At 45.3% G+C, this 24,575-nt stretch overlaps 2 long non-coding RNA genes across 3 annotated transcripts; both read right to left on the bottom strand.

Moving 5' to 3' along the window:
* Nucleotides 1–1,527: 1,527 nt before the first annotated feature.
* Gm14250 (predicted gene 14250) lies at nt 1,528–9,775 on the bottom strand. Its single transcript, NR_166154.1, has 4 exons — nt 9,542–9,775; nt 4,198–4,380; nt 3,295–3,480; nt 1,528–1,939 (listed from the first exon to the last, which is right to left on the bottom strand). It is a non-coding gene; the product is annotated as a predicted gene 14250 (long non-coding RNA).
* Nucleotides 9,776–18,902: 9,127 nt separating this feature from the next.
* On the bottom strand, nt 18,903–24,039 carry Gm39994. 2 transcript variants are annotated; one of them, XR_867027.1, is made up of 3 exons: nt 23,624–24,039; nt 21,993–22,240; nt 18,903–19,386 (listed from the first exon to the last, which is right to left on the bottom strand). It is a non-coding gene; the product is annotated as a predicted gene, 39994 (long non-coding RNA). The 2 variants fall into 2 exon arrangements; XR_867029.2 differs by lacking the exon at nt 21,993–22,240.
* Nucleotides 24,040–24,575: the final 536 nt, after the last annotated feature.

The following is a 24,575-nucleotide window of genomic DNA, read 5'->3' as shown; positions in this document are numbered from 1 at the left end:
AACTTCAAACAGTGAAGGAAACAACCCCCAAACTTTCATCTTGTTCCTTGTGCAAGGTGCTAAAAGCATTTTTGAACTTTGTTTGTATTCTCATTGGGCAGATGGGCGGGGTAAGCTCTGCTCTGTTCAATAAACAACATGACAAAGAAGGATTGTGTGATGTGGTCCTAGACACCACTTTACGTTCTGGTTAGGGGTGAAAGCCACACTTCTCCTCCAGGAAGGGCTGCCCTCCTGGTGATGCCTGGGACACATTCACCCTCCTTGGTGATGAGTTGGCACCCACTCCTTTCTCTCACTTCACACCTTTGTGCTAAGTCAACACTTGAATATGGCTTAGCTATCTGTTTCTTGAAAAACATGGCAGATACCATTCGTGGAACAGAGGGATCAATCAAAGAGAATGACAGAGCAGGTAATGCTCTATTCCCCCCCCCCCCCGCCCCCGAGAAAATGCTTGTTGGCATCCACGCAGAGCATAAAGCCCTCTGCTTTCTCAGATGGGTGGGCTGCTGGAACAGACGATGGGAACACCCCTCCAGTGTGGACCACTCCCCAGGAAAGCATCCAAACACACCTTGCCCTTTGTGGGGTGTCTCATGCCAATCTCCCTTTAACTTGCCATCCCCCCTTGGAACTCTGCCCTGTGGGATGCCTTAGTCAGCCAACTTTGCCCCCTTTCAAACCCTCCAGCTCCAGTTTCAGGTTCTCTGATGATCCTTGTGATGGTCTTGGGTGGAGAAATTCATTCCGCTTCTTCCATGGTTGCCTGGCTGCTCCCCTTTGTAACTTCACTTTGTATTCCTTCCTGTTCGATACTTCTCAAAGTACTGAGACTTTAAAGAGGTGCAATAAATCCCGGATCGGGTTTTAATGACCACAGTAAGCCTGCTTGTAATATGTCAGTGAGCTGAACCCGAAAGCCAATGGGGACTAGGCCATTTCTGCCTTAGTAATTGTCTCCACAGAAAGATTTATAATGTCATTATCTGAATCTATAAGAAATAACTCATGGCGCTGAAATACCCTAAAAAAAATATTACAATTCTCTTAAAATCTAGTCATTCATAAATGCTAAATCATAAAACTTTTTTCAAGATGTTTTATGTTAAAAGTAAAACCTAGTAAAAATATAAATGCTCACTTCTTAATCAGACTCCTCATTCTTTATGTGTATGTTTATAGCTTTTCCATTTTCTGGGATATATTTACAAACCGAACAGCAAGCTGCCCTCGTCCTCTGGGATCACAGGCAGCTACGGTGTCTGAAAAGGCCATTTCTCCTCACCTTCTCATCTCTGCACGATTACCATGTAGCAAGGAGGGAAAGGAGATTTAGCCTGGCGATAAAACTTGCCTCAGTGATCAAAGTCCCCGTTTGCCAAAGTTCTCCATGAAAGGGGAAAAAAAAAACAAATAAACAAAAACTAACACACACTAAACTTCCTGCTAAATGTGCCACAGGGCTGTTTTTAGATGTTTCTGTAAACTCCTTTTCCCCCACAAAGACCAGCCACTCTTTCCAAATAGTGGGAAGCCGCCTCATGCTTTATCCAAGTTTCATAAGCCCTGGGATTGCCACATCTTCCCATCTGCCTCCTATGCCGACCTTGAGGTTGAGCAACCTGCGTGCTTTCTGCAGCTAAAATCCTCTTGGGGATCCAGAGTCCATTACAGTTTTAACACATCCCTCAAGATGTTTTTCATAATTTGTAAGGCTTTTCTTGGTTTTGTTGCTTGCTTGTTTCTTTCCTTAAACACATTAATTTGCCATAAGCTAAAGCCTGGTGTTTGGGCTCCGACTCCTCTCCACCTCCAGGAGTCCTCCCCACCTCCAGGAGTCCTCCCCACCTCCACCAGCCTCAAGGCTGAGATTTGCTCCCTGGTTTTCACACCTAGGATTGCAGATGAGCCTTCTGGGAATGGAGCACAGAGTTGTCTGAAAGGGTTTGGAAAAGAAAATTAATAGCCTCTTCTTCCTCCTCTTCCTCTTCCTCCTCCTCTTTCTCTTCTTCCTCCCCTTCCTCCTCTTCCTCCTCCCCTTCCTCTTCCCCTTTCTCTTCCCCTTCCTCCTCCCCTTCCTCCTCCCTTTCCTCCTCCCCTTCCTCTTCCTCCTTCCCTTCCTCCTGCTCCTCATCTTCCTCCTTCAGCTGCCTCTCCATGTTTTCCCTCCCCTACTCCCTCCGCCCCCTTTACAGTGTGCCACCTCATCAAGTTGACCTACTTTCCCCAGGTCTTCGCTTTTACTTTCCAAGTGACAGCTCTGCAGATAGTAACGCCCAAGTACTTTGTCTCAATGGAAAACTATACTCACCATCCTTTCAGGAACACATCCCAGTGAGTCAGAGACCCACCCACCATCCCCTACACACCAGAGACTCTAGAAGGAGCACCAAGTCTCTATTCTCGTTGTCTTGCCACCCACATCCAAAGGATCACCAAGAAACCTACCTCTCAGAGCCCTTCAGTGTGATTATTATTCTCTATGGCAATCACCCTAAGACCCACAGTGCTGTCTCACCTGCAGGATGGCAGCTGCCTCCCAGTGATGACCCCCATGGAAATCTAATGATTCAGGCTGACTTGCTAATGAAGAGTATAAATAGGCTAATTCTAAGCAGTGCTAAGAACTATGCAGAACACACCCCAACTGTGTCATGACACCTCTAGGAGGTGGAAGGAGCTGAGATCTTTGTGTAGACAATGGAGGATGACAAGAACCAAAGCAAGAGGCTGAGCAAAGTACAAGGAGCCTGTGTCAGAAACAAGATGCAGAGCTGACCTCAGGCTCCTAAGTGGGAGGTGTAAGGAGCTGGAAAGGATAAGGAAGGGAAAAGCAGGGGTTGGAGGTCGTGCACAAACTAGGTCTAGTGCCAAGCAGGTTCCTGGTCTTAGAGAAGGAGCTACGATCCTTCGTCATATGCCAGGGAAAGCCTCAGCAGATCTGGCCCTCAACAGGTATTCCAAAGAGAAAACTAATTTGGGAACAAAGACGACTACACTCAGGAAGGGGCTACATGACCCAAGGCCCTGTGATGACTAAAGACACCCATGTAACTTGTACAATACCACTTGAGGTGAAGTTCCACGTAATTATCACTGATATCTAGGGACCCAGCAGAGGTAAACATCTTGGCCAACGTGAGTCAGCGTTAGGAAGGCCACCGAGGGCACAGTCAAATAACAGCTCGAGGCTCGACTATTCACTCTCTCCCAAACATGCTACCCATGCTCTGGCTTTCAGAGATCAGAACCCCAGATTTCTGGACTCAAGGACCCACATCTTGCACTCACCACATTCAAAATCCCTTACAAGTGCACCACCAGCATGCCTGGGGTCTGAAACTGCAAGTGGCAGATGATAGAACTTCCCGGCTTCCGTAATTATGGAGACCATTTCCACCATAAACAAACGCACCTCTGTAGAGAGCTCCATGTCGGTTGTGTGTCTTTTCCTGGGGTGTCTACTTCTATTTGCTTCTGATAGAGAGGGAAATAACAGATCAAAGCAAGTGATTCTGGCCAAGTCTATGGTGAACCTATGAGCTGATTGAAATTACTTAAAGGCACTTGTGTGACCTGGGCATCCACTCTATGGACTAATGAGGCTCCCTCCACCAACAGCTGTTACCCACTTCTACAGTCTCAGGGGAAGTAAGTGGGCTTGTGAGCATTATGAGCCCACCCCTCTTTGCCTCAGGAAATTGGTCCAACTTTGTGAGGGTCTCCTGTGGCTACACACCATTGCTCTGATTTCAAAACAACAACAGCCATGCTCAAATGCTGAATTCCATCACAATATCGATACTACCCATAATGTCTATATGGAATCTGATTTTTGCACACATGTGTTACAGCTATAACGATGGTGTCAATGTCCTCTATTATTGACTCTATCCCTGACTTGCACACACTAAACCCTATAGAATAAAATGTGGGCTCTGCTCCTCTGAAAGGTATCTACTGGTTTAAAATGAGGGGACTCCATGGTCACATGACTTTTCTTTCAGGGAATTATGTCTGCCATAAGGAGCACGGCTTGGATGAGAGCTATAACTGAAGGCTGGTAGGAAGTTGTGTAATGTGGCATAAAATCACAGCAACTCCTTGTTGCTTGTGGAATAAAGTTCAGATCCCATGTGGGACATTTCAGTCTGAAACCCACCCCAGCCTTGCCTGCTGCCCTCTGAAGCTCACATCTGCCCGTGTGGCCACAGTCTTCACACTGACGGTTCACCCTGAGCCACCTGAAGTGCCTCACATCCAAACCTTAACGCTCCCACTTCTCTTAGGATGCACCGCTGTTCTCCAACCCCATCTTTTGCACAAAGACTTCGGAATGGGCTTGACTACAGAAATGTCTTCTTCCTGAGCAGTGGGCTGAATATTTAAAAAAAAAAAAGATGTTTTTAAAGGACCCTTCTTATATTCTGCCTTTACCATGCCCTCCCATCGCCCTCCCGATTTAAGCCTCCTATTCGAACCTCACAGTTTATCTCCTTATAATATTCTATTTCTCCTTTCTTGGAAGATCCCCTGTGGCCTCTGACATGGTTTGGATTGTGGCACCCATACCTAATGCTAAGCATCCACATGCAAGAGAAGACGGGTGATGTTTATCTTTCTGTGTCTGGGCTACCTCACTCAGGATGCTCCGTTTTAGCTCCGCTCATTTACCTGCAAACTTTATTTTATTTTTCTTTTGGTATTTTGTCTTCTTGGGGCCATGTGATAGACACACACACACACACTCACACACACACACACACACACACACACACACACACACTCACACACACTCTCTCACAAACACACACTCACACACACTCACACACACATGCACACACTCACACGCTCACACACACTCACACAAACACACACTCATACACAGACTCACACACATATACACACACTCACACACACATACTCACACACTCACACACACTCGCACTCATACACACACTCACACACTCACACACACGCACACACTCACATGAATAAATGCATGTAAAGTTTTTGAAAAAATCAGTTTTACCTTTTGCATTTATTGCTTGCTACCATGTTTTCCCTCTTTGTATTAAGATTATTTATTTATTTATTTATTTATTTATTTATTTATTAAGACTATTTATTTATTAAGATTATTTCACGTTCCAAGTGCGTGCATATGTCCCATTTCCCCAATCTCAGGGTAGAGTCTGTGAGGGAATAGTCTGTCCTTATGTTTCTGTGGCTCCTGGGAGATGCCTGGCACCACACCAACCCCACAGCATGGAGCTCAGTTGGTGCTGATCCACAACAGAGGTCACAAATGTGTTTCCCAGAACCCGGAGAGACACCCAGCTGCCTAGTCGGGGAGAATTCGGAACTCAGAGAGATCTCTTAAAGGATGCCGTGTGCTCCTGCTTTCTCAACAGCATCTTTCTCAGAGGACCTGCTGTGTTTGAGTAGAAACAGACACAGGGTGGGTTCTGAGACTCTCATGCGGGTAGAAGGGAGAGCTTTAGATTCTACCCCTCGGAAGGACAGCCCTAAGATGTCCATCAGGAAAATGGCCACTGGCTTGCTATGGCCCCCAGATAAAGAAGGTGCTCATCCAAGAGAAGTTGGAAAGTAAGTAAAGGAATCGGGCTTGAGGCCAGAGACAGTCAAAGGGGGCGGGGGTAAAAGACACATTGACACAGCGTCTGCAGTGATGGGCACCATCTGTCAGAAGCATGCCTTAGGTCTGGAGAAAGCTGGTTGTGCCTGCTGTCTTCTTGCTGCGTGTCTTCACTCTTGAGGATAGGAAATTCTATTGACAGAACAAGACTGACTTGGGATAGCAGGAAGATGAAGGAGCCTGCCTGCTTGAACCACACCCTGGACAAGGCTGCTTCCTGTTTGTCACATTGAAAGTCCACCAAAAGGGCCATGGTGACCCACTGACATGTAGAATGCAGAACTGGTGGCCACAGGGGAAAATGAAGTCACCTTTGAGTTCGTGTGTCTGTGTAGCACAGGCCCACACCTGTGTATAGACCCCATGAGGAAGTCTCAGGGTGATTCCTTAGGTTCAGTCCACTTTGTTTTGACACAGGGCCTCTCATTGGGTTGGAACTTGGAGTCACGAGCATCTGCCTGCCTCAGCTTTCCTCACCATCGAGCCCCACCATGCCCAACTTTCCCATCCATGGAGCTGGAGCTGAAGCTCAGGTCTTTGATTGCAAAACAAGCGCTTTCCTGACTGAGCCTCATCCACAGCCATTAGGTAAGACTTCCAAAAGGTAGATACAAGAATGGAGCCAGAGACCTCTGTCCTAGGTGAAGAAGAAACTGGACCCTCTCTGTGATACCCTCCAGATCTAGACACTTAGATGAGATGCATCCAGCCATTGCTAAGGGTCCCCTCAGTCTGGGGTTAGGAGAGGCAAAAAGCATCATAACTGAAAGCCAGTGGCCGGTGTTGTAGTAGAGTTGAGTTCGATATTCTCATTTCCTCCTCCAGAAAGATGAGGATTAGCACCAACCCCCTCAACGAATTTAGAGAAGGATCAGCAAGAACACTCAGTGAGCCAAGTCAGTTGCCACCAAACCTGATGACGACCTAAGCTGAATGCTCGGGCCCCAGATGGTGGAAGGAGAGAATCAACTCTCACGAACAGTCCTCTGGCCTCCACACGCTCATTGTGGGGCACAAAATAAATAAAATATAAAAAGAGAATGGAGGTTAAAAAAAAGTTAGGGGAACATGTTTAACGGCTAAGGCACACAAATCATGAACACAGTTTGGAGTTATCAGCTATCGGCAGTGATTATTATTTCTGTTCCTATTTATTGACCACTGCCTGCACATTTATTCTTCACTCTAAAGACTGGAGGGTCTGTTTGCCGGTGTTTTGTTTTGTTTTGTTTTTTCATTTTTGAGGCAGGGTTTGATGAGGAAGTCCAGGCTGAGTTGGAACCCCCTCTGTAGATCAGGCTGGTTTCGATCCAGCTACTTCCTGTCTCATCTTCCCAAGGGCAGGAATTTAAGATTTGTGCTACCATGTTGACTCTGCCTCTTGAATGCATTCTTATTAACTATTTAGAGAAAAATCCAAGCGATAGAGAAGACTCAATTATCCCCCACCACGTAGGTCCCTACAGGTGAGTTCAAGGCCCCAAATTCCCTGCACCTCATCCTACAAAGAACTTGAGTATAAATGTAATATTCCAACAGCTGCCCAATTTCATTTCCATATAGTTATTCACTTAGAAAATGGGGGATGCTTGCTTGCTTTTTTTTTCTCACCATCAAGTAGAGTTTCAGCTGAAGTCGTAGATGCCATGCCCAGGGTCAGCGTCACTCTAGTCAGTGTTAGGCACCCAGGGCTAGAGAGGTTTTCGCTTTTAAAAAAATTACATTATTATTTTTCCATTCTGGGAAAACCACATCAAGTCCACTGAGGCTGACCCTCAGTGAGGGCTGGCCCTGGGTAGTCTCCATCCTGCATGTAAGAGCCGCTGGCTGTGTGGATGATCTCAACGGGAGAGTGCAAAGGATGGTTTGGATTTTAGTTCTCTATGCCTGACCATTTTATGCTTTGCTTTTTGAAAACCTTTTTATGTTTATTTATTTTGTGTGTACAGGCATTCACACATATTCATGGCACGTCTCTCATGTGACAGTCATACAGGCACACAGACACACAGACACACAGACACACAGACACACACACACACACACACACACACACACACACACACACACATGGCATGTCCCTCTTGTGGTAGTCAGAGGACAGCTTTCCTGAGTCTGTTCTCTCTTTTCACCATGTGAGTCCCAAGGACTGAACTCAGATTATTGGCCTGGCAGCAGACCGTTTCTTGTCGAGCCATCTTGCTGGCCCACCCTCTGTAACTGAGTATGGAATGTGGATGGAGACCTGTAAGTGGCTCTCTGCCCTCCTGTGTAAGTCCTTCCTCTCACAAGTGAGTGCTGCTCTTAAGCCGGCTTCCAGTGGGTAACAAAATGATGTAGGCAAACTGACCATCTCCTGGAAAAGCTGGTCAGACATGGAGGCATCCTAAAGGGACATGCCCCCAAAATTCATCTGCTCAATAGATTAAAGATGGGCAATTCTGTAAAGGGCCAGACACTGGGGAGATATATATCATATATTATAGTATATGTAGTATACATGTGTGTGTATATCTTATATGTGTATATTGTATGTATATTATATATGCATATAGTCTTGGCTGTTGAACCAGAGCATCAGACAAGGGCAGTATGTAAACAAACAGGCACAACTGACTTCCAGTAAAGCTTTATTTACAAGAGCCCAGCCAGCTGCCACTGGCTCAAAGCCCTGGCTTTCTGACCCCAGGTTGAGGTAATACTCTGATGAATGGCTTCTTTTCCATCTTGTTGGCTTTCATCCTGTGTGCCTGTCCTCTCAGGCCATCTAGAACCCCTTCTTGTCCAAGGCCCGTAGGGAAATGATAAATACATACAGGCCTGTTCATTTTCCTATGACTCGACAGAATGATAGAGAAGCCGGCTCATTTGAACAAAATGATTCCTGTGTTTTCACAGACTAAATAAGCCTGGTATGAACAGCACATTTGATTTAATTTTTCTCCTTCAAAAATAAAAAGCAGCCCTATTAAGAGCCCCCATCACTCAAGGCTGAGAGGAAGCTCCTCCAAGTCGTCAGCCCTGCAGTAATTACTGGCAAAGAACCCCTGATGAGAGATCCTTGAGAAATGGGAAATGTACCCAAAGAACTAATAAAAACCCAGTCAATTGCTGTTAGAGATCTCCAAATAGGATGCAGGGGGAGAGAGAACAGTAAGGAGTCTGCATACACAATGAGAAAAGCCAGAGAAGATGGGTCCTGAAGACAGAGTGTGGGCAGACAGTCTGGAGGCGCAAGGCTGCAGTTGAGGCTTCTCCTGGAACCTGTGTTGGGTTACCATAGAACAGTCATTCACCACCAAATCTAGCATATGGCCCTAGCAGCCGGAGGCCAGGAGAGCAGGGAGGCGTGGCTGGAGGAAATGCTAAAATCCTGGCGCCAGCTGGGTGTTGGAATAGATTATGTGTTGATATTGAGCATGTATGGAGAAGTGAAGGGCTTGTGAGCCTCTACCCTTAGCTCAAGAGCTATGAATGGTGAATGTCTTCTGGGGGAGAATCAATTTTCTACAAGGGAGTGGTATCTGTCTGTTGACCTCACTCCAGCGAGTGGCTTCCAATACCCGTGAGTATTGCACAGGCTGCACAGGCTGTACTCTGGATATATATACCCGGGGCGGGGCGGGGAGGAATACATAGAAGAATATGATTAAACGCATTGTGTGAATAAGGGAAATTCCCAAAGAGTTGATCGAAGCATTATTTAAAAAGAAATTACCATGGAAATGGAAGAAGGGGAGGGAAAAGGAAGAAGGGAAAGGGAAGGGAGGGGCAAGAAGAAAGACGAGGAAAGAAACAGTGGAAGGAGGGATGAGAGGGAAGTGAGGGGGACAAAGGGGAGGAAAGGGGGAGACGACAGGAGCAGCCATTCCTGCTTACTCTGCGGAATAGTGGGTTCTGAGTCCAACACATCCGACATCACAATGCCTGACACGGTACAGGTGCCCATCAGTGAAAAGAGGCAGGAAGGCAGCTGGCTGAGCAGCCCATCCAGTCTGGATGTCCAGCAAAGAACAATGGAGCCCCAAGGTGCTGGGGACCAAATGTAGCAGACACAGATGGACCGACCCTCTTCCTGCAAGACAGACCGTGAGCTCAGGCCTGTCCCTGAGTGGGGTGACATCACCCTCCGCATCAGAAAAGAAACCTCCAGGTGACATCATGATGCCACCTGACCTTTGGAGAGGGGCACAAACAAGAGGGTTGCTAGTTGGGTTTGTGGCTTGTCTCATATCATAGCTTATAATCAAAGGATTATGAAACCCAGAAACACTGAGTTTCTCAGAAGAGCGGCTCGGAGATAAACCGTCACCACTCCCCATGGTATGCTTGTCCCCTCTGTAGTTGGGTGGGGCTATGTACTTTGGTGATAGCCGTAGATCCAGTCTAGGCAGGATATGGTGTTCACTGGGGCTGGCTCTTGAAAAGAAGCCTTTCTCCCTACCAGTGCCACCCCAGAGCCTCTCAACGATCCAGGCTCACAGAGCACGGATTTAAATTTTTTACAAAATCGCCAGCTTAAACTCCAGTGCTCCTGTTTGTCTAAGCATAGCAGATAATTTTCATCACTCGGATTTATTTATTTATTTTTTACAGCTGCAAGGGTACTTGAGACATCAGAGCAGTTGATCTGCAGAAATATTTTATCACCTTGCTCTGCCTGCCGGTGCTTAGCTGTGTGATGGCGGGTGATTAGCCTCTCCTCTCTGGGCCTGGGATCCTTCCTCGAATGAGGACACTGTGCCTATCAGTAGACTGCTGGGAGGATTAGAAGGTACTGTATGGAGAGGACATGGTTGGCTGCTCACAGAGCAGGCGCTCCCTAAGAAGAGGCCCATTTACATCGCGTCCTCGTTCTTCTGCTGTGTGGTGTCTGGCACATTGTAAATCAATTAGTTGGTGTCCGTTGCTGGTTCCGTAAATGTTCGCAGAATGGCAGAAATAATTAGTGGATGAATAGAATGAAGTGGGGAGAAGAAAGGGAAATCTGGATGAAGGAAGGGATGGGAGTGGATTCACTCGGCCAACAAACGTATTGAGGCCCCAGTCTTTACCGGCAACAGGAAGAGAGAGCATTGATAGCTCTGGTTTAACACTTCACTTCTGAGGCTACAACACAGTGAGGGAGAGAAATGACAGACGGGGGCACAAAGAGACAGAGCGGTGTGCGTGCCCTGACATACATATCGAGAGCACTGCAGGGACGCCGTTAGACAACAATCCGTGTACTTAGTACACAGAGCGGTCAAGGGAACCTCTCTCATGAGTGACAGACAAGCCAACTCCTGAAGTTTGAAGATGGAGGCCTCCACAGGGGCCGCTGGGATGGCTCAGTGGATTAAGATGATGGCTTGGTTTTATCCTGGGACCCACATGGCCGAAGAATGGATTCAGGTAAGCGACCCTCTGACCTCCACCTGGGCACTCTCACACACACACTCCAAATAAATGGATAAATGTAATTAAGCTCTTTTAACAAATATTATATTGTAGCCATTATTATTAATAGTACCATGACTATTCACCCCCAAATATAATCCACCACCCAGTAATAATCAAAATATAATAATGATTACTCAAAACTGTACGGTAAAATTACCAGTACACAATTTTAAAGTGTTTTGGGAAATTTGAACCACATTAATAATTACCTTGGACAAAAATTAAACGCAGTAATATTTATTCATTTGGTAAATATTTGTTAAGTATTAATGTAAATGCATTCACTCAGTTGAAACTGGTAAAAGAATATGTACAGGCCCATGAAGAGGAGGTGACCCTTACAAACAACCACAGAATAAAAACGTGGCTGTAGGAGCCAGCCATGCAAATGTCTGTGCGTTCCTGTTACCAAGTTCCTAAGAGTTTCTTTCAATGGCATTGCCTTCCCAGTATTAAAGTCTTTACCTCTGTTGGTTTGTGATAATGAAGGGGTATTGTCCTTACTATTCTATGCTCTTTCAACACCCTGTGACAGAACATAAGATCCCAAAAGCCACTGCCACCCATCTGCAAGTTCCCCGGTGTCTCTGCTGCTTAGCGGACTTGGCCCCAGCTAGGCGCTCTCCGAATCGCTGTTGAGCAAGTGAATTAATGCATGGATAAATGTGTTTGCGTTTCCCCAAACGTGTTTGCATTGCAGACTTGTAATTTCACACTGGGTTCAGTCAATGTTTTTTAACACAGTGACACTTATAATCAAGGCTCGGAGTCTTACTTATGCTAACAAATGCTGATTCTGCCTAATAGACAGTATTACTTTTGCTAGCTCTGAGTGTTAGTGTCTCATTCAGTCTTTATGACATATATTTCTGAATAACTACATGGGGTCCCATGAGGAGCGGTGCCTATTGTAAGACTGATCACTCGTGGTCTGATTTATTAGGGGATGGTTATGAGATCAGAGCCCATTTAGAAAGAAAAGGATGGTGATAAATGACTAGTTGGGAGGGGGAGTATATTGAACGAGAACTGCCCCCCCCAGGACTCACTTTTCAAACATTTGGCCCCCAGTTGGTAATGATGATACCTTTATGGGGTGCAGCCTTGCTGGAGAAAGAATATCACTGGGGCCTTGAGTTTGTATTCTGGCCCCTATTTCCTGTTCTCTCTCGTCTTTCTGTCTCTGTCTCTCTGTCTCTCTCCCTGTCCCTCTCTGTGTGTCTCTGTGTCTTTCTCTGTCTCTCTCTGTCTCTTTTTCTTTGTGTCTCTGTCTCTGAATGTCTCTCTGTATCTCTCTGTGTTGCTGTGTCTCTGTCTCTCTGCCTCTGTCTCTCTCCCTCCCTCCTTCCTATGTACAGATAAAATGTGACCAGCCAATTCTCTGCTCCTACCCTCCTCTTGTGACGGACTCTATCCCTCCGGAACAGTGAGCCCAAAATAAACCAGTTCTTCCTCAAGCTACCTTTGTCCATATTGCTTTCTCACTACAACAGAGACCAGCCTGAACGAGTCATATAAACATTGATGAGTAGAGGCAGTGGAAGCCATGAACCCACGGGCTTCTCCTTCATGCTCACACCTCCCCTATGTGCGTGTGAGACATTGCCGACTTTGTTGCTTGCTCAAATCCCTGTCAGCCAAGCTCCTCTATCAGGTAGCTTACCAGTCAAGGATGGAAGAGATACTGGTGAATTGGACTCTTCATCAGAAGTTGAATAACATTTTCCATGCAAAATGATTCATGGACCTTGAAGAGACACTCAACAATACCAAGTCTGGGTCTTCCATTATTTCTCCTTTGATCACGCATCTATACTTTTTATATGCAGTTGTCTACCCACTCCACCACTGTACATTCAGCATCTCTGAGTTTCCTGTCAGGGTCATCATTCATGGTAGTATCCTTAGCTTTAAAGATAGGAGGGACCTTGAAGTGACTTCCTGGATTCTGTAGTGTGTGATAACAGTTGCCAAGAAAGCCAATGGCCCAGTATAAGAGTATTGGGAAACTGCACTCTGCCAGTAACCCACTGGGCTTTTATGAGGATTCTTCCCTGCAAAGGCTCTAAACTCTCCTGGGCCTGGGCCCTGCAAAGATGCAAGGACGGAAGTAGATGCTCATTTAAACCACTAAGCCCATAGGTGTCAGCTATGCCAGACAGTTAGGCAGTCTTAAGACACTTTGGGGGAGCTAGGGATAGCAGTGACAATGTGTCATTTTTGTCACCTAAAATCCTTGTATAAGAACAAAGGAGGTACCTAAATAGCACAAAGAAAGCCTCATGGCCACGCCTAAGTAAAAGAAAATGTTCTAGTGGCAAAAGTCCTTGCTACAAACCCCATATTTCCAGTGGACCCATGTGAATAAAAGCTCAGGTTCTCGTTGGGTCACGTGGTGTAGAAAGAGAGCACACAGGATGCCTGTGGACTTGAGAAGAAGACGAACCCTAGATGGCTCATGGGACTTCATTGCAAGACACAGGGGCAAGTTTGAAGTCATAGACAAAAACCAGGAACCCTAAGGCCTTTCAAAGACCCATGAAAGTGGGAGACCAGGGTAGTTCTTTAAAATTACATTACTCATTTAGGTTATTTTGTTTGTTTTGTTTTGTATAAGTTTGTATGTGTCTATGCATACGGTCATAGACTTACCATATTGTTGTGTATATGGAAGTTGGAGAGTGACTGGAGATAGTTGGCCCTTCGCCTTCTGTCATGTAGGACCCAAGTATTGAACTCAGAGTTGTCAGGCTTGGTGGAAAGTGCCTTTACCTGCTGAGGTAGGTGTCTCACCAGCCCTGGTGTTAGTTCTGGAACGGGCTGACTGGGCCACAGAAGTCCACAGTGGTAACTGCCAAAGTGTTGTATAGAACTGAACCAGAAGAAGGAGAAATCACAAGTCTAGTTAAAGGCAGTAGCTAGGAAGTTTAGCATCAGGGCCTCAGATGCCTCTAGGAGCAAGCTAGCATATTTGTGCACATTGCATGGGAACTGAGAGACTAGAGACATTCTCCCAAGACAGAGAAGGTTTAGAAATAGTAATTTCACATACAGATGACAACAGAAAAATACTGAGAACAGAATCCATGCAACACTACAGAAGGGAAGACAGAGACCTAAGAAGTAATAACATGGTGGTGGTTGTGGTGATGATAATGATGATATAAATATATAATACATAATAACATGCTTATAGAGCATGACTCTTGGATCTTAGGCTCAGGGAACATTGCGGAGGAGAGATGGAAAGGCTGTGAGAGCCAGAGGAACCGGGAGTCTGCTGTGAGATTGTATAAAATAGGACTGTCATTAAAATAATATATATACTGGGTACATTTATCCCTAGTATAAATAAGCAAAGTACGGTTATGTATTTAAGAATATATATGTATATACATACACATTTGTGCACATTGCATGGGAACTGAGAGACTAGAGACATTCTCCCAAGCCAGAGAAGGTTCAGAAATAGTAATTTCGCATACAGATGACAACAGAAAAATATTGAGACCAGATCCCTACAACACTACTATATATGCATGTAACAACAGTTAATGGAAAAAGAGGCCATAGATTTGAAAGAGAGCAGAAAGGAGTGTCTGGCTGAGCTTTGAAAGAGGAGAAGGAAATGATGTCATTGTATTATCATCTGAACAAATAATAGTTTAAAAGAAAAATGGAAAATGACCCTAAGAGTTTGGGGCCGGACAGACAACCCAGCAGTTAGAGCCCTTGCTGCTCGTCAGAAAGTCCACAGTCTGTGTCAGGTGGCTCACAGCTGCTGACTGCAGCTCCAGGAGGTCTGATGCCCTCTTCTGGCCTCCATAGGCACTGCACTCAGGCATGGCATACACAGACACATGGACATGAAATAAAATATGTCATTAAAATGAGAAAAAATAAAAATGAGGAGAAAACCCAAAGCAGGCAAAGGTGTTAAGAGAGTTGGATGGTGATGATCAGCAGGGGAGACACAACGCTGATTAGGAAGCAAGAATGTCAAAAGAAGGAGAACATCCAAAGGAGGAGGCCGATGCCCTCAGCCAGAGGGACGCAATAGGATTAATTTAAGGAAACTTTCCTAACATTAACTATCTGTGGAATGCTATTCATGCCAGAAGGAAGTAGGATTTTATACTTGATGCATTCAAGGAAAGAAAATGTGAACCAAGGAATTTATTGTTTGATTTTTATTTTTGAGGAAGGGTCTCAAAGACCCCTGGAGATAACACAGACTTATCTCCAGTCCATATGTAGCTGAGAATGATTTTGAACTACTGATCTTCCTATCTCCATCTTCCCATCACATATATGCACATACGCCAAAATGCATACATGCACATGCCTTATACACAAACATATACATACATGAATACATATACATACGCACAGATACATGCATATCCACATCTACATGACACACACACACACACACACATATATATATATATATACATAAATGTACACACAAATGGACATATACCCCAGAATCACATACATACAAATGTCAACACACATACATACATACATACATAGTCACATAATGCAAAAGCACACATGTATACATAAATACATATATTCACAAATACACACTCACATATACATGCATACTCATACACACATATATGCACACAATTAAACATTGATACATACACATCAACATACACGTACATGCAACACATAACCACTCAGGAATACACAACACATCAAACATATGTACATACATATGCACACAAGTACACATGTGCACATACACATGCATATACACACAGATACACACACATGCGTATATACACATACACACACCCTCTCTGAACACCTTGTGTTTTCAAAATAAAGCAACATACATAGAAACTGCAAGTTGAACACCTGCAATAAAAGGATGTATGGATATGGTTAAAATATGGGAAAAAATCCAAGACACAAAAAGTATTACTTATACATAAGGTAGCTATGACCCAACTATACAAATGTTTATGACAGACCAAAAAAAATCTATATTTTCCCTCCAGTCCTCCAGCTTCTGGATGAAAACCCCCATAAGACATAAAGGAAATCACAGCATGGAATCTGAAAGCAGAACGTAATTATATGATAGGTGCTTGTGTGCAGTACGCTTGCACATATCTATCTCCTTAAAAATAGATTGCATAAAGAAAATCTCTGATTTCATCGAAAACAATAATTATGTCAGTTATACTAAGAAAAGGATTATAATATTGGAATCCTGAATACTCAGTAACTTGCAATCCAGTGTTCCACAAATTCATTGCCAACTGTAATATGCAGGTAGGGTTCCTAGTACAGGCGAGTCTATCATCTCTGTAAATCTGAATATGCAAATATACATGCATGGGTTCGTCTCTATTTATCCCCGGTCTTAGATCCAAGTGAATCTAGTTTTTAAATTCCGCCGTGGAGGACTAGCAGGGAATAGCAATGAGATAGAGTGGTAGTCTGCGATCGGACAGAGCTTGGAACTCTGGGATCCAACTCCTTTGATTGTCTAGCAGTGATGTCCTTGCCTAGCGCTTTATGGGGCAGACACTACCCCATTAACTGAAAGCAGACGCTGCTGCTTTAAACGTTACTGCAAATATCTGTAGGATGCATGGCTCTTCTCTCCCCGTACAATTCTCACCACTGCCTGCGCTGTGCCCCTATCTCCATCGTACTTAGTGAAAACTCACACTCTGAAACAATGACAGCACTGGATTCAGAGTTCTATCAAAGAAGGGAGATAGATTTCTCTTGGTCACCCAGCAATGAGGCACAGGAGGACGTAAGGCATGAGGTCCATCTGTGAGGAGAATGCCCCACAGTGAGCTGCCTGGGTGCTTCTGCTGCCATAATCCATTTAATGTCTCATGACTGGACCTCTTGCCCACCTAGAAAGCCCTAAGAGGAGCATGGCTCATCCAAGGACCATGGAGATGTTTTGTATATCTCTTTTCCAAAGGATGAGATGCATAGCTCTCCCACATAGCGTGGCTTTAAGTATCAAACATTACAGAAAAAGGTTTTGAAATTGTGTGACTTGTGTATTCTTTTTAAAAAAAAAAAAATCAATGTGGACTTTACATAAATGTCATCGATTGAAGTAGATCTTTAATGTTGACATAGAAGAGATTTTTTTAATGTTTTATTAACATCCATTAATTGTACATAATGGTTAAATTGTAACATTTTCATACACATAATGTACTTCAACCGTGCCCATCCTTTATTGCCCTTCCCTGCGCCCTTCCATTCACACTGATCGTCCGTCTCCTCTTAACCATGTCTCCTTCCGTTATGGGGTACCCACCCGAGAAGACTACTCAGACACAGGTGTAAGCCAGGAGAAAGTTTCTTAGCCATACAGTGACTACACTGGATGATTAGGATCCCAGGGTAGCCTTGAGCCGTTCTCAGGGTGGGCTTTTAAGCACAAACACCACATCCTAGGTTAGCAAGACTTAACACGTCAGTTAGCAAGAGCAGTTAGCCAGAAGCAGGACTAACAGAAGCCAAAAGTCAAGGTTAGTACATTTAGAGATTTCCCCAGAACTATGGCCCTTGGTGAATTGGGCTTTGTTTTCACTTTGGCAGATGGTCTACATGCTGTGTTTTATGGCCTGAATGGTAATTTGGTCATGGAGTCAGTTGTGCTAAGATCCTCTGCCTGCCTGCCTGCCTGCCTGTCTGTCTGTCTCTGTCTGTTTGTCTATCTATCTCTGTTTTGTGTGTATGTGTCTGTCTCTCAGTCTTCTCTCTCTCTCTTTCTCTCTCTCTCTCTCTCTCTCTCTCTCTCTCTCTCTCTCTCTCTCTCTGTCTGTGTGTGTGTGTGTGTGTGTAGCCAATGAGTTTTACTGATGTTCTCTGAGGGAGTGATGGTGAAAGCTTGCTCATAGCAGTAATGGCACCTTACCGGTGACTACACTACTGAAGAATGTGTTTCTTTCTCTCCCATCAACCATCAACATCACATAAGTACTCAGGGAGTTGGTATGGCCCCGTGAGCCTGCCCATTCCCTACACTAACTTCATCTTACTCAGGTCTTACCGCAGCGGCTTTGAGTTCAAGAGTACAACAGCCTTGTCCCGGCCAGCAGTCCCCATTTCACACCTGTCTTATCGCATCTTCCACCACTCGCCATCCTGCTGCTCGCCTGACTTCCATGACACTCTCTAAGCCTTGCGGGAAGTGATACAGATGTTTCAATTATGGCTAAGCCCTTACAGCTATGAATCTCTGTGGTCGCTGGTGACTACTGGGAAAGGAAACTTTTCTCACCAAGTTAACAGTAGCACCATCCTGTGTGCATACCCATAGCTCTATAGAAGGCAGTCTGACAGGCAGACTGTCCATTTAGCAAGTCAGCAGCATTAAGTCTCTCACGGGGCCTACAACCTCTCCAGCCAAGGGCTTTTGAAATGGGTTACAGTACCAGGCACACATGTTTTGCTGTGGAACAGACATCAAGTCCAACCAGCATGCAATTGGTTACCACCAACAACGGTCTTGCCACTATTGTGTCAGCGAACTCAGATGGCCTGGCCAGCTGATGTCATTGTGACTCACAGCAGGCAAGACATTAAGCAATTTCAGGGGCTCCAGGGATCATGACGCCTGACCAAGTCCTAGACTGGAGCCAAGCTTGAGGTTCTAATACCCCTTTTCTAGCCTCTTACCCTTTTATAGAACAAGACTGGACCAGAAGTCACTGTTCGTCACCATTCAGGCATACGGTTGTCAACTTTTACTGCATCAGGGAAAACTCCACAGGCAGATGGACTGACTGACAGACAGACCGGATAAATGAGCATATCTTTATTTAAGCTCTGTCACACCCCCATAGAGGATCTCTTTCTGTGCTGCCACCTCAGCTCAGTCCCAGTGGGGCTTCCTACAGCAGAAGCCACTGCTGCCCATATGTCCTCCGCAGGGTGGACAAGACAGTTTTCAGTTTAAGCAGTACAGTGGTGGCCTTTCTCCTGTATCTCCTTTCCCACGCTTGCACGAATATTTCAGTAAAATGCGTTCCAGCCGGTGAGTCTGCAGCACAGAGGCTGCACTCATTTCAAATTTTAGTTGGGATTCGGAAAAACGACATGAATTCTGAGCACCATCAGCAACTCAAAAGTTACTTTTCGTGACGAGGTCTCAATATGCAGCCCAGACAACTCACGATGTGTGGTCCGGGAGGACCTGAGACTCAGTTCTGCTTCAGCATCTCGAATGTTGGGATTGTATACACGTCTAATCATACCTAGTCCAAAGAATGCTTTTAAGTCGAATCCTATATTGGAGAAGAAAATGCAATCAGGATTCTATCAGTAACGAGTTGTTAGCCAAGACACCACTGTTCGCAAAAAATTCCTCTGATGCTTTCCAATAAAGTCTCATTGTGTGTTAAGGGAATCCTTTTTGAATTCTGGGTTCCAAAATGGCAAAGGCAGTCACACACTGTATTTGAAAAGGAGGAAATGCTGTTGCATGTGTACCTTACATCGCTGTCCAGCCTGTAGCACAACTTCTGATAGAGGGCAAGGTGACACACGCTTGTGATCCAAGCAGGAGGGAGGAACAGACAGGAGGATGTAGAGTTCAAGACTCTATGTCAAAATGGCAAACTAGAACAATTCTCCTGCTTAACGAGGAGACTCTTTGTATGGGGGTCAGGAGGGTTGGCAAGATGCAGATGAGAAGACTGCTTTCCCTCGTTCCCTTCCCTCCCCCTCTCCCTCCCCTCCCCCTCTCCCTCTCCCTGTGCATTCATGTGTGCACACATGTACATGCGTGTTTCACATCCCATTTTAGTCATCTGTCTTGCTGCTATAACAGAAATAGCCTAGATGAACAGCTTAAGCAAGTGGCTTGTGGTTCTAGGGGATACAGCCATCATGGTGGACTACAGGGCTACAGTCACAAAGTTCAGAGAGATGGACGCTGGTGCTTAGCTTGCCTTCTCCTTTATATTCAGCCTGGCGCCTCCAGCCCCTGTATATTTAGAGTGTGTCTTTCCACTTCAATGAACAGCGTCCTGATAATCTCACAAAGACGACGTGTCCAGAGGCTTGTTCCTATGGTGATTCTAAACCGTCTCCCAGTGCCTTAACGTTTGGTTCTGTTTTGGTCCCGCTGGTTTGTCAAAACCCAAGTTGTGTTTATAAAGACACAACAAACCTGTATCGTGGACAGTATCAGGGGTGACGGGTCACCAGACCGAACCAACTCAATGTGCGTGGTAAGGTAGTTTGTGGTCTTGTATGTTTGCTTGGCTATCTTTGGCTTGTCTTGGTTTACATTCTTCTTATGTCCTAGCCCTGCCAGCCCACCCCAGACACTGTGTACTTGACAACACCTTTCTTCCCAGCACTCAGAAGGTAGAGGCAGGTGGATCTCTGTGAGTTGAAGGCCAGCCTGGTCTACATAATCAGTTCAAGGGTAGCCACGGCTACATAGAGAAACTTGTCCAAGACAGCAACAACAAAGGAGGCTAGTACTTAGTTTTTCAGGGGGCAGGGAGTACATTGAAGGTGATTGTGAATCAAGAGTTCAAAGGTCAACAGCAGCCGTGCTAAAATAGGAGCCCTCACAGGCTTCACCCCAGATGCCTGAATTGCAATGATTTCCTGGTACCACCTCAGGTGGTGACTGCACACCTTCACGTCTGAGAAGCCACGGTGGGACGAAAACTTCTCCATTCACCCAAGACACAGAGCAAACTCTGGTGAAATAGGGAAGGACAATGACACACAGGACCTGTTTACCCTGATGACAAAGTCAGGGAACACCAAAGAGGGCGGGGCTGAGAGACTGACAGGGCTGGTCAGACTAACTCGGAAATGGCAGTCTTTACTCAAAGAACACTGAGAACACCCTGCACTGCTCTGCCTTAATAGCCCACGTCTCCTCTGCAGCACATTAGGGAAGGGGCAGAAAGCTGGAAGCACACCGCATTTTGTACAGGTGAGGTCTGAAGACGCCGGCTGCAGAGCCACGGGGCCTAATGTAAGCCTTTTAAGAGAATCTCACACAGCTCTGATCTTGAAGGGCCTCCCATGCTCTTCTCTGCTGTTCTTACTGAATTTTTAATAAGAACAATTCCACACAGCTCGAAAGCACTACTCAATTAAGAGATATTCCTACCAGGCATCTTTGGAATCCTGCAAGCACCTCTTCTCTGTTTCCTGATGACCCTCAATTTGGTTGTGTCGAGAGGTTGGTGGGGAGGAGGGGAGGGGAAACGAAGGTTATTTTTTTTTTAATTGCAAGTTCAATTTTACAATGTTCTCGATGAGACGGCAAGACGGGGTTTGCGAAGACAGACGCGCCACTTGGGTACCGGCTGCCAGGAGGCAGTAATACAGTGCCTTAGTAACCAATCATAATTTGGAATTCCGAGGGGGCATTTTTGATGGGATCCTTTATGCCTTAGCTGTCCTTGAAGCTTTACCAAGGTCATGTGGAATCATTTGCAAAGAAACAATTGTGTGTGAATCATGGAACCTCAACCACAACTTAGAAACCTAACCTGGTAATGTATGGCTTATAACAGAAGAATTACCGCCAAGCGCTTCCTGGTAAAACCTACCTTGCATTAATGTGTCCTTTCTAAAGACCTGTTTCTAGAGATTTAAATCAGGCCACAAATTTTCGCTAGCTGCTCCCAGTTTTCAGCTGAGGATTCATGCTTACACCTATATCTGTGCGTCTCATACATCAAACGTGAGCGTGCCTGCTTGTGTATAGGTATTTATGACAGCCACCCCCAGCACCCCCGCCTGCATTGGTTAATTTTAAAATCACAGAAGCATCATGGCAGGGACAGTGAATTGGATTCATTGTGCCTCTTTACCCCTGACCCACCTATTGTCTAACATGTGAAAAAAGCTTACTAACATCAGCGAACTATAAATGGGCCGACCACATACAGGATCACGTGGGTAACACAGTTAAAGTAGAAATAAGGCTAATATCATCACTGCTGTAGTTTCTGTGCTGTTGCTGTAGTAAAGCACCCTGTTCAAGGTGGCATGTAGAAGGCATGGTTTATTTGGCTCTCCATTCCAGAAGGTTACAAGTCCATCACGTAGGGAGGCGGGGTGGCAGGTAGTGAGAGAAGGCAGCTGGGAGGTTTGCATCTTCACCTGACAATATGAAGCTGAGAGTGAGGTGAAAGTGTGGTGAAGTCTCAAAGCCTGCCCCGTGAGGTACCTCAAAGCCCACCCCCATGACATACCTCAAAGCCTGCCCCCATGACATATCTCAAAGACTGCATCCATGACAAATCTCAAAGCCCATCTCCCATAACATATCTCAAAGCCCGCCCCCATGACATATCTCAAAGGCCGCCCCCATGACATATCTCAAAGCCCGCCCTCATGACATATCTCAAAGACTGCATCCATGACAAATCTCAAAGCCCATACCCCATAACATATCTCAAAGCCCGCCCCCATGACATATCTCAAAGCCCGCCCTCATGACATACTTCCTTCAGCAAGGTTGTATCACCTGCACATACAGCACAGTCATCCATGTCCCACTGCTCAAGCCTGTGGAGGACGGTCCTCCCTCCACCCACCAGCAGCTTGTATCAAGGTTGTAACTACACATCCCAGTGAATTGATCTTTGTAACACGGATGACTGAGACCAAGAGGAAAACGTTATACATGGGGTCTCGGAACATGGAGTCTCACAGCCTGTCACAGGTTAAAATACACAAACGCACCAGTAGGAAACCTTTTTTATGAACTCGAAAGGAACCTTTACAGGAATCTTTATTTTATGGACTTGGAACCACCTAACAGCCAATATTCAAATCCAGCTGCTATAAGAAAAAAATGCAGCCATGTCTTAGTTACTTTTCTATTGATGGGAGAAGACTTCATGACCAAGACAATTTAAGGAGGAAGAGAGTATCAGGGAGTTACAGTTAGTGTGCATTCATGAGCGTCCTGGTGGGGAGCTTGGCAGTCAGCAGGCATGGTGCAGGAGAAGCAGCTGAGCGCTCCCAAACTGAGATACAACCACAAAGTAGGTAGAGCTACAACTTGGAATGGTGTGGGCTTTTGAAACCTCAAAGCCTACCCTCAGTGGCACACCTATTCCAACAAGGACACACCTCTTTCAACAAGGCCACACCCCCTAACCCTTCTAAAACAGTTCCACCAACTGGCAATCAAGTATTCAAATATATGCGCCTGTTGGAGCCATTTTCATTCAAACTACCACAGTGAGTTCGTGCTTGGATAATTTCTTCAATAAAAGCTGCAGAAATTTTCCTACAAGTAGATGAAGTTATGCTGTACAAAGTATGAAACCCTTTTTACATAGAGGCCAGAAGTCAGAGCCCTTGGCATAACAAATGTTCAAACACATCCCACACCCCTTTCTAATAGCCCGCATTCCTAGAGGACCTGTCAAGGTTACTCTTCAACTTAGTTGGACTAACGCTCCATTTGACTTGGCCAGAAACTACCTGTCAAGATTGTTTTTTCATGGTCAACTTAACACAATCTCATGTTACCTGAGGAGAGGGAATGTCAACTGAGGGATGGCGCTGAGCACGGTGACCCTTGGCCATATCTAGTACACACCATTTGGTTGTTGATTGTGTGAGGGGGCTCAGTCCACTGTCAATGGCACCATTCCTAGGCACAGGGGCCTGGGCTGTACATGAAAGCCGAGCATGAGCCAGTGAGCAGCAGTCCTCTGTGGTTTCGGCTTCAGGTCCTGAGTTCTTGCCCTGATGTCCTTCAGTTATGGACTGAAGTGACCCAGAAGTGGAAGCCAAATCAACTGTCTCCTCCCCTAAGTTACTTTTGGTCAGTGTTGTGTTATGGCAACAGGGTGAAAACTGGAATTCTGTCTTTATGACCAAATGGCTGACAGGAGCCAAGGTTCTTGAATGTGTGTTTAGCTCTGAAACACATTCTTGTTAACCTTTTAAGGTATAATTACATAACATAAAATTTACTGATTGTACTGATTTTTTTCCAGTAAATATGCACAGTCGTTTAACAATAAGCATCATGATTCATATGTAAAATAGGTGTGCATATACATATGGTTAAATATATGAATAATTTCATGTATAGTAATAATATAATATGTGTATAAAAGATTGGTAATAGGATATTCCAGGACCTCAAAATTATCTCTCATATCCACTAACAGTGGGACTTTTTCCGTCACCCGCAAACTTGGATGTTATAGTTAGCATTGCTGTTTGCTGTGATAAAACACTAACATCAGTTTGGGGAGCAAAGGGCTTATTTGGCTCACAGTCCATCACTGAAGGAAGCTAAGGCAGGAACCTAGAGGCAGGAGCTGATGCAGAGGCCATGGAGGAACACTGCTTACTGGCTTGCTCCTCATCACTTGGATAGTGTGCTTTTTATACAAGCCAGGACCACAGTGGGATGGGCCCTCTCACATAGAAAACAGCCCCATACACTTGCCTACAGGCCAATGTGAGA

The sequence above is a fragment of the Mus musculus genome, chromosome 2 (assembly GCF_000001635.26).
Source record: "Mus musculus strain C57BL/6J chromosome 2, GRCm38.p6 C57BL/6J".
NCBI classification, from domain to species: domain Eukaryota; kingdom Metazoa; phylum Chordata; class Mammalia; order Rodentia; family Muridae; genus Mus; species Mus musculus.
Note: the sequence above shows the minus strand (reverse complement) of the source record. Positions and strands in the feature narration are given on the sequence as shown.